The sequence below is a fragment of the Tamandua tetradactyla genome, chromosome 17 (assembly GCF_023851605.1).
Source record: "Tamandua tetradactyla isolate mTamTet1 chromosome 17, mTamTet1.pri, whole genome shotgun sequence".
NCBI lineage: Eukaryota > Metazoa > Chordata > Mammalia > Pilosa > Myrmecophagidae > Tamandua > Tamandua tetradactyla.
Window position 1 is genome coordinate 66,105,708 of NC_135343.1, and position 9,582 is coordinate 66,115,289.

At 39.5% G+C, this 9,582-nt stretch overlaps 1 pseudogene across 1 annotated transcript in view; it reads left to right on the top strand.

Annotated features, from left to right (window-relative positions):
- The window catches only part of LOC143661222 (immunoglobulin kappa variable 3-15 pseudogene), a 97,459-nt pseudogene extending 88,137 nt beyond the window's left edge, over positions 1-9,322 (top strand). Inside the window, exon 2 of the transcript XR_013164458.1 lies at positions 8,925-9,322. The product of XR_013164458.1 is annotated as an immunoglobulin kappa variable 3-15 pseudogene (transcript). The remainder of the gene's footprint in view (positions 1-8,924) is intronic.
- Positions 9,323-9,582: the final 260 nt, after the last annotated feature.

Sequence of the window (9,582 nt, forward strand, 5' to 3'; positions counted from 1 at the left end):
CTGCTGGAATGCAATATACCAGAAATGGAATGGCTTTTAAAAAGGGGAATATAATAAATTGTGAGTTTACAGCTCTAAGGCCAAGAAAACACCCCAATTAAAACAAGTCTAAAGAAATGTCCAATCTACAGCATCCAGGGAAAGATACCTTGGTTCAGGAGGGCCAATGAAGTTCATTGTTTCTCTCTCAAGCCAAAGGGCATGTGGTGAACATGGTCAGGGTTCCTCTTTCATCTGGAGGACACATGACAAATGCAGTGTCATCTGTTAGCTTCTTCTTCTGGCTTCCTGTTTCATGAAGCTCCCCGGGAGGCATTTTCCTTCATCTCCAAAGGTCGCTGGCTGGTGGACTCTGCTTCATTGTGCTGCAGCATTCTCTGCTCTCTCTGAATCTTTTCTTCTCCAAAAGGCTAAGAAAATTTCCGAATTAAAACAAGTGTATAGAAATGTCTAATCTAAGGCATCCAGGAAAAGATACCTTGGTTTAAGAAGTCTGATGAAGTTCAGGATTTCTCTCTCAAGTGTAAAGGCACATGGCATTGGTCAGGGTTCCTCTCTCTTCTGCACGTAAACATGGAAAATATGGTGTCATCTGCTGGCTTCTTCGCCTGGCTTCCTGCTTCATGAAGCTCCCCAGGAGGGATTTTTCTTCTTCATCTCCAATGCGCTGGCTTATGGACTCTCTGCTTCTCATGGCTATGTCATTCTTCTCTGCTCTCTGAATCTCTTTCATTCTCCAAAATGTTTCCTCTTTTATAGGACTTCAGTAACTAATCAAGACCCATCCAAATGGGTGGAGACATGCTTCCAGCTAATCCACTTTAACAACCACTCTTGATTAAATCACAACTCTAAGGAGATGATCTGATTACAGTTTCAAACATTCAATATTGAATAAGGATTAGAAGAAACAGCTGCCTTTACAAAATGGGATTAAGATTAAAAATGTTTTTTTAGGGTACATACATCATTTCAAAACAGCACACCATTGTTTGTCTCATGAATTTGGGCTACATTGATTAGATATGTACATATTTATGACTGCTATTCCTTCCCTGTGAATTTTCCCCTTACTAATATATAGTGTCCTTCTTTATCCCTTGTAACATTTTTTCATTTAAAGTTTATTTTTTCTGTTATTAGTATAGCTTCTCCATCTTTTATTTCATTACTGCTTGTGTTGAATATCATTTTCTGTCCTTATACATTCAACTTATTTACATCCTTTTGCATAAAATGAGTCACTTTTGACAAACTTATAGTTGGATCATACATTTTATCCATCATGTCAATATGTGTGTTCTTCTTGAGGAATTTAATCAATTAACATTCAATGTTATTACTGTAAAGTCATCATTACTTCATCCATTTTATCCTTTGGCTTTAAATTGTCAGAACTATTATTTATCTCTCTGTTTACACTTTTTTAAAGATATTAAAAGTTGTACATGTTCAAATCTGTTATGTATCCCAGGAAAGCTATGCTCTTTGAATTCATTATTGTTGGTGGGACGTTTTTGTTTAGATTGTCTCTATGGGGATAGGACCCACCCAATTCAAGGTTGCTGTTAATCATCTTTTCTGGAGTCCTTTAAGAGAGGATAAAAGGCACAGATATTTTGGAGAGAGCTCAAATACAGAAATGCCCATGAGACACAAGCAAGGACACAAAGAAATTCAGAGAGAGGAGCCAGCAGACATCACCATGTGCCTTCCAATGTGACAGAGAAATACAGATGCCATAGTCCTTCTTCAGAGTCAGAGTGTCTTTGTCTGGATGTTTTCATTTGGACATTCTTTTGTATTTAGAACTGTAAGGTTGTAACTTAATAAATCATCTTGGTAAGAGCCAATCCATTTATGGTATATTGCATTCTGGAAGCTTTAGCAAACTGAAAAATTTAGGCATCTTTGATTTGCATAGTTCTGCCTTTTATGTGGATGGGAAATATTTAACCATCATGTTCACAATATTCTTCCTGGCCCTTTACATTTCTCTTCTTCCTCTGGGACACCTTTGATTCAAATATTTATAAGCTATGGTTTGGCAATCATTTCCCTGAGACCGAACTCAAATTTTTCAATACTTTTCTCGAGTTTATCTTTTACATGTTTACATTGTTATGTCCTCTAGTTCACTGATCCTTTATTCTCCCTTTTCAAAATCTGCAGTTGTGCTTCTAGAATGTTTTTAAATTCATCTACAGTATCTTCCATTTCCATAAATCTGTTATTTTATGTATTCTTACAAATTCTTCTTTATGCTCTTGTAGTGCTGTCTTGATATCCTTTAATTTTTTAAAGTGTTACTGAAATAAATTAGGAGTTTTGCATGAATATATTTATTAGATGTTCTAAATTCTTTATTTCCTCTAATTTTTAAATTTGATCATTTGTGTGGCCATATCTTCTTGTTTGTTAATGAGTTTTGTAATTTTTCATGGTTTCAGGACAAACTGATAAGTTTGTCTTGAATGTCATTTTTCCTCTATTGTCTAAGATTTTGTGTTTGATAAGTATCAAGTTGAAGATTTACTTTTGCTGAATTTTGCCACTTAACAAGAGCCATGGTCCCATGCAGGGGGTGCAGCCCCCTTCCAAATGGCCCTAGAGAAAGGGACAGGAAAGCAGCTCCTCAGACTGTACTTGTCCAGCCTTCTAAGCAGATGGTGCTCTTTAGTCACCTGTCCCCCACAGCCCTGCATAGGTACCATATGTTTTCTGTTCCCTGACCCCTCTGTTTGTACTGTATGTTGGAATAATTGTCTCAGAATCCTGGGAGTGCCTGTCCAGAAAGAACTGAGGCTGTGGGTACCTGCTACCTTATTTTCTTTAGTGGTCAATGTTGTGGCAGGACTCTTCCATCCTTCCCTCTTTTCCTGATGTGACGGTGCTGCATACCACTGTTTTTATATTTTATAAGACAATACTGTTTGCCTACACTTTTGAGTTAAGCTAGTCCAGAATCAAGGCATCAGCAAGGTGCTGCTTTCTCCACAAAGGATGGGGTACCCTGGGGCTTGTTGTCAGCATCCCTTGGCCCTTGACTCCTCCCTCACAGGGCAATGCACACAGGAACACCTTCTATCTCTTCTGTCTCTGTTGTCTTCCAATGTCTTGCTGCTCTCTGGGATTTCCCCTACATCTGAATTTCATTCTGTATATAAACAACCTCAGTCAATCCTGATTAAACCCAAATTGATTCAATTGCCCATACTTTAGCTAAAAGTCACATCTTTAAAAAACTGGTTAATATGTGTTCACATGCAAAGGATGATTCAGATAATGAACACAGGACAAGGCCTTGCTCTGTATTTTTTTAGAGGGAGTTTCATTATTAAGTGTGCAATGGTATAATTTATAATCTTTGTATACAAAGATTTTTATATTTTTGTCACTTCCTTTAATCAAATATTGGAAATGTGAAGATCTGAAGTTTAATGGAGCTTACCTGTTGTGTGTGACTCTGTAGTTACTCAGGTTTTTCATGTTCAGGTTCTCTTATTATTCTAGATGTGAGAAATCTGTGACATCTTGCTGATTTTGGCAATTCAAAAATTATTTATAGGAGTAGTTGAGACTTTTGATTGGAGTTCTGTCCTCAAGAGAGGTTTTAGCTTTGTTTCTGTCAAGTGCTTGTGGACTCTACCAAATAGAGTTTAAACTAACTTCAGGGTTTGGAAATTCCAGACCCACCCACCTGGGTTGTGGATCCAATGCAGGGGCTGCTCTTCACTCATTCCCTCTAACTCCCAGCATCTGAGAAGAGAGAAAGGTTTGTTCCAGATCTCATTTCCTACTCCCCTGAGGATGGAATGCCAAGGGAATCCCAGGTTAAGGGAGGACTGGTCTACCTGAGAACTTTCAAACATGATGGACTTTAGGAGCCCACTTGTGCCATTCTGGCTTTTGCCAGAAGCTGTAATGCAATTCAGATTTCCAGAAAGTATGTACACCCTGACAATTAAGGCATGAAATGTCTTTTGGATCCCCTATTGTGGGAAGTAACTGTAGGAAAATGCAGTAAAGATCTCAGTATTTTTTTTTTTTGGTACCTAAAACAAAACACCAAAAACCTATTGGCTCAAACATTAGAAACTCACCATTATACATCCCTGGTAGTAAGAAGCCCAAAAAAGGGTCTCACTGCCTAAAACTGAAAATGCCAGCATGGTTGCATTACACACTGGAGGCTCTTGTGGGAAGTAGATTCCCTTGATTTTTCAGTCTCCCTTACTGAGACACCTTCCCTCCCACATTCAAATGGAGCAACATTGCTTTTCTATGACACCTCTTTCATAGTTACATCTTCCTTTCATCCCAGTCCTGCAAGTCTTCTGTTTTTGTTGAGTGTAAACTTTGAGAACTACAGAACTGTTTCCAGCCTTTGCAGTCATTTATCTTAATGTTGACACTAGTGGGAATGTGAGAATTCCCTTCATTTGGTCCTACAGATGTTTGGATCCCAAGAAAATGCCTACGATGAGTTCAATTGCAACTTTTTTTTAAAATTAAAGTACAATATGGTTCATGTGATCATGGAAGTGGGAAAAGAGAATCAGCAGCACAATTTGACAATTCTTGGGCTAATCCATTTTAGGAAAAATTTCAGCAGAGCTCAAAGATGTAGTAAGTGATTGTATTACAGCTTGTCATGCCCATGAACCTCTGAGAAAACCTCTGCATCCACCCATGTTGACACATTCTCTGGTTTGAATTGTTTTGTTCCAAGGGATATGTGTTTGAACCAAAGGATCCAAGGTAGGTGAGGAAAATCAGGGGTGAAAGAAGCAAGTTGTTCAAGTAGTGTCCAGCTCTCACTTGCAAATGAGATGTTGAATCTCAGAGTGAGAGCTATGATGTCTCTCCTGATGGGGTCTGGATTTTGGGAATGTTACCTGACACTTCATCATCCTTAGCAGCCCTCATGTGACAACACCATCATCTCACTCAGCTCTTCCCAAGAGTCATTCCATGTTTCTTTAAAGAATATTTTGGAATCACTTTAGGTTTATAGAAAAGTTACAGAGAAAGTACAGAGGATCCCTGTGCACCCTCACCCTCTTCCTCCTGATGCTGTCATCTTGCATCATCCTGCTTCATTTGCAAAACTGAACTTCTCTATTTGTTAAATAATATTAAATGGCCTCCAAGCTTATTCAGGTTTAACCATTTTTTTCAAATGCTCTTTTCCTGTTTTAGGAACCAACCAGCACCACATGTTCTATGTGCTTTACATGAATTTGTCACAGGAATGTTGGGTGCTTTTTACATAAGAACATCATGGTCACTGCTATTTGAAATTAAAAGCACAATATTTTATTCTATACATGAGCATTCTATGTGTTTTTCTATCAATCTCATTATTTTAATATGAACAATTATTTTTTGCATCTGTAGAAACAATTTGCTAATTCATCACATGCACTCATTCATCTGAAAACATAACAGGGCATTTTCATCAGGCATTACAGCTACAATGGGGAATGCACATTACACAGACCATGATGATTGTTTGAGAATGCTGGTGCATATTAAAGCTGGCTGCGCATGAATCGACCCTCATAACTCACCTAGTCTGATGTCATATCTGCAAGAGGAACACATGTGCTGAGTACTCCCAGATAAGGGCATGGGACAGTGAGAGCAAATGCACAGGCAGGAGAAATGTTCAGGTCTGTAGGGATGTCCCCAGATCACTCTCCTCTATGACACATTCCTGCCCAGAATTCCTTCAATTCTCTGAGAACATGGCCTTATAGCCAAAGAAGGGACAGATTCTGACCATTTTTAAAGCTAATTCTCTTCTTCTTTGTGTTTTCATAGCATAGTATTCAGCCCTGATCCTGGCGATGGGGTCTAATGACAGAAATCTTTTGTGGGTAAAAGGGACATAGCACACTCATTGTACTGGAGGAAAAATGAGTCAAAACATCACTCAGCAATGAAGAAAATAGGATGACAGTTTCTTCTCTCTGGATGCAGGAATCTCCTTTAAACATGAGATCACTTGATAAACACATATTAGTTTTTTTCACTTAATAAACAGAGAGTAGTTTATTAGTTCTCAGTGATATACATCAGCAGTCTGGTTGAGCACAATGTGAAGGGTTCTCTGCTCAGGGGCTAAAGAGGATAAAATGAAGAAGTCAGTGAAGCTCTGTTCTTTCCAGAGCTTGGAGTTCTCTTCCAAACTGATGTTGTTTGATGGAATCTGTTTGCTGGGTGGTAGGATAGAGATCCTATTCTCTTGCTGACTGTGTGTCCTCATCTCCTAGAGGCTGCCCTCATCCCTTGCCACGTGGTCCCTTTACTTCCACAGTCAGCATCAGATATTTCCTGCCTTGTTAAATCCTAATTACCTATGAATATTACTGAGTTCTTAGGCTCTGACCAGTACAGCAATATTTAAAGGGCTCCTGTGAAATGGTCAGGCCCATTAGAATAATCTCCCCTTCTCAGTGTCGACAGATTCCATTTCATATGCAATTAAAATCCACAGATTTCTTTAAATTTGCAAAATCACTTTGCAGCAAAATATAAGTATTGTTTGAAGAACCGGGATAGGGTTTGTACATACCAGTAGCCTTGAATCTTGAGGACATTCTTAGAATTCAACTTACCACACTGCTCTTTCTATCTTTATCAAATATTGTATTATTCAAATTTTATTATTGGCACTGGGGAATTTTAGAAAATTTAAATTAAAAAAAATCATTATATGATTTTAGAGGAGAGGATAGAAGTGCTAGCTTCCCAGTGGACACAGAATGCATGAGGAGTCCATATTTCCTGCTTCATTGCAGTGTTAATGTACAGAAAATGACCTAGAAAGTATCTGTTAAAAATATAATTAATTCTGACTCATGCTCCATGGACTCTCACTGCACTTAATCTAAACCTTGAGCATTCACTGAATCTTTAAGGTTCCCTTAGGGTCAGGCCCTTGTCTGATTTTCCCAATTTTGTCTTTTGTAATCAATCCCAGACCGCATCCCATGCATATTTGAAAGTGTTCTTCCCTGAGCTTTGCAAGCCAACTACCTACCTCATTTATGCATGAGGTCAACTGTCCAACCTTCAAAGAGGACATTTCCACAAACAATGTTTTATGTGGACCCCTCTGACTCATTCATACACATGACACAACCTGTTTCATCTCTTGTCATCCATGACTATCTCAAGTTCCTTAATGTATGTCAGCATAGGAAGGACAGTCTACTGTATTGAGCAGGAAAATTGTCAATTACGAAGTAGAAATTTAAATCAAGAATATATGTATATTAACTACATGGACAAAGGGATGAAACCTATGGGTGATGAGGGCAAAAATGAAGCAAGTACTGGCATCTTCAAACCTTTATATGTGGTGGACCAAGAATATGGTAGACCTATGTCTTCCTGGTGGTTTGGGTCTGTGCCACCCCATTCCTGAATGCCTGGAAATGGCATCCCTGCTTAAGGTAATGGGCTCATAAGGATACAAAATATGGAAAAATAGGTGTATTGTTAATTAGAATTGGAACAATACATCCCTTAGGATGTTTCACAATAAGGGATTTTTTAGAGGCAGAAGGGTGGTTGCTTTGTAGGAAAAGTGGAAATCTTAATAAAGGAGTGATTATGTTATGTAAACATTGTCAAACTGTCTCAATTTTTTCTCTCTTCCTTTGACTCATGGTGATGGGTGTCCTGTGCAATGGACCTGGATGCACCTGGCCCCACATGTCCCTTATTAGCAGATTTGCAGCCAGGGGTACATCTCAGAGAAGCAGGATAGGAGAGGCTACAGAAATATCCTTTGTTTATTATCTGTCCCTCCTAGATAATAGAAAGATTCAAGAGGTCAGGGGTTCTGTTTCATTTATTTAAAACCTAATGTCCTAGGTCTGGAAGTTTTTGTATTGATATTTGTATAATTCTATAAATATTTTTGGTTTAGGTAGGAATAAATGACAAATGTGCTCTGAGACCTTGGGGAGCAGAAGCTATTTCATGTATTACCACTAGGTGGCATGGTGACCCCTTTGGTCTGTGAATACTTAATTTGTGATTTGAGAAACCGTGGGCCTAAAGGGCAGTGCCAAGGGCAAGTTGTAGGCATCTGGTGACACATTTTCAGAGACAGTGTTTGGGTTGAGAGCAACGTCAGTGGTTTGGTTTTGGATATATTGAGGTGACTTTGAGCTGTCAAAAAGGAGCTTCAAATACACATTTAAAGTTCAGAATAGACCCGTAAATTGTGCACTGCAACCTCATTCTGTCCAATTATATGAACATATCCCACACAGTTTCTGACACCATATTTTTAAAGGTCAATTAAGTTCAGAAATTTTACACTCACAGACACATATATTCAACTACAAAATTAAGTATACAAGACGATGACAGGTAGTTTGAAGCATAAAGTTGATAATAAAATATTTTAAATTAACAATTTTCTAAAGTTTGTTGAAGTGCAGTGTTCAGTTGATTTCTGGGATGTTTGCAGGACTACACTCACATTTCCTGTGGTAATGTTATTTTGTCCCCTTCCTTTGTTATCTGTCTTCACAGCTCACTGCAAAGAGCATTTCCCTTTATACCCTGTGCTGATTTGCATAGACTCCTGGGGACTTGGCTGCTGTTCAGACCCTATTAATGGGGATTCCCTGGAGATGGGGCCTGAGTGCACCAGACGGTGAGCAAGATGCTGTCACAGTCCCAACTCCTCATCCTCCTGGGGTTCTGGGTCTCAGGTGAGAGCTTCAGAAGAGCAATGTCTTTATAAAGCTGGAGAGATGGTTTCCACATGCAGAGTGTACAGACTATTCCATCTCAAACAGATCTGATTATGTATGATAAATGAGGAAGCCTACATAAAATGAATATACATTTTATATACCTGTGATTTATTGTGTGATCTTGTTCTTTTCTGCCTGTAGGTGCCAGTGGGGACATCGTGATGACCCAGTCTCCAGTCTCTGTGGCTGTGACTCCAGGGGAGACCATCACCATGAGCTGCAAAGCCAGCCAGAGTGTTAGCAGCAGCTTACACTGGTACCAGCAGAAACCAGGACAGGCTCCCAAACTGCTCATCTATGGTGCATCCAACCGGGCATCTGGGGTCCCCGACCGATTCAGTGGCAGTGGGTATGGGACAGATTTCTCTCTCAGAATCAGTGGAGCCCAGGCTGAAGATGTGGCCACTTATTACTGCCAGCAAGGTTACAGCTATCCTCCCACAGTGCTTCAGCCTCGAACACAAACCTCATCTCCCAGCTGTGGGGCACTGAGTCCTGCAGCAGCAGCTGCTCCCCCTCCTCCCGCCTCTTCATACTGAAACTTTTCTGCCTAGTAGTCCTGTTTTACTGTTTCAATCAATGGACTCTGTCTTTCCTGCAAACCTTCTTGTCTGTGTTACTGAAGCAGTTATACTCCATCTCCTTTGTAACTGCCCATTTCCTTCACTTTCTCTAGACTTTACTCATTCATTCAAAGACAGTTCCATGGTTCTAACCACTTGTTGGGACTCATTTCCTTTAATGTACTGAGGCTGCCTGGAACCTGCAAAGGCAGAGAGATAGGAAGAGGGAGAAAAGG